Raw genomic sequence first — 576 nt, forward strand, 5'->3', positions numbered from 1 at the left:
TTTGATTTTGTGTGAATGATTATGAATATTGTGAGAGATGTACTACGTCATGGGAGTGAATGGATGTGGCAAAATTAAACAGAAATAAAGCAAAGAAATTGAAAGAGAGACAGGAAAACATTTCAGTACATTTCTTTTACATCTGGAAAATGCCTCAGCTTTAAGTAGGTTATCTCAATTTATTGAGATGTGGATTCCAAAAAGATTCACTGCACATTTAAGGAAAGAGGGAGAATCTAAAAATCCTGAGGAAAACTTCTGATCTTATTAATTAAAAAGTTAAGGAAGGAAAATTAAGATTTTGTGGTGTATAGTAGGAATTCATCCACATACAGGCTGATTTCATGATGTGAAATGATTGATGCCTGGGATGTTGATGAATTTCCCGAATCATAAAAGCAGGGTTTCAATTAAAGTGATCAGAGTACTGTGAAAAAATCATACAGGTCTGATTAATACTTGTGATTATATTTGAATCAGTATATATCTACTTGTATCATGAGACTATACTAATGTGTTTGTGTGTGTGTGTGTGTGTGTGTGTGTGTGTGTGTGTGTGTGTGTGTGTGTGTGCTC

Source organism: Seriola lalandi, unplaced genomic scaffold, assembly GCF_002814215.2.
Source record: "Seriola lalandi dorsalis isolate HSWRI2012SDOR001 ecotype SW California unplaced genomic scaffold, Sedor1 jcf7180002054657, whole genome shotgun sequence".
Lineage (NCBI taxonomy): Eukaryota > Metazoa > Chordata > Actinopteri > Carangiformes > Carangidae > Seriola > Seriola lalandi.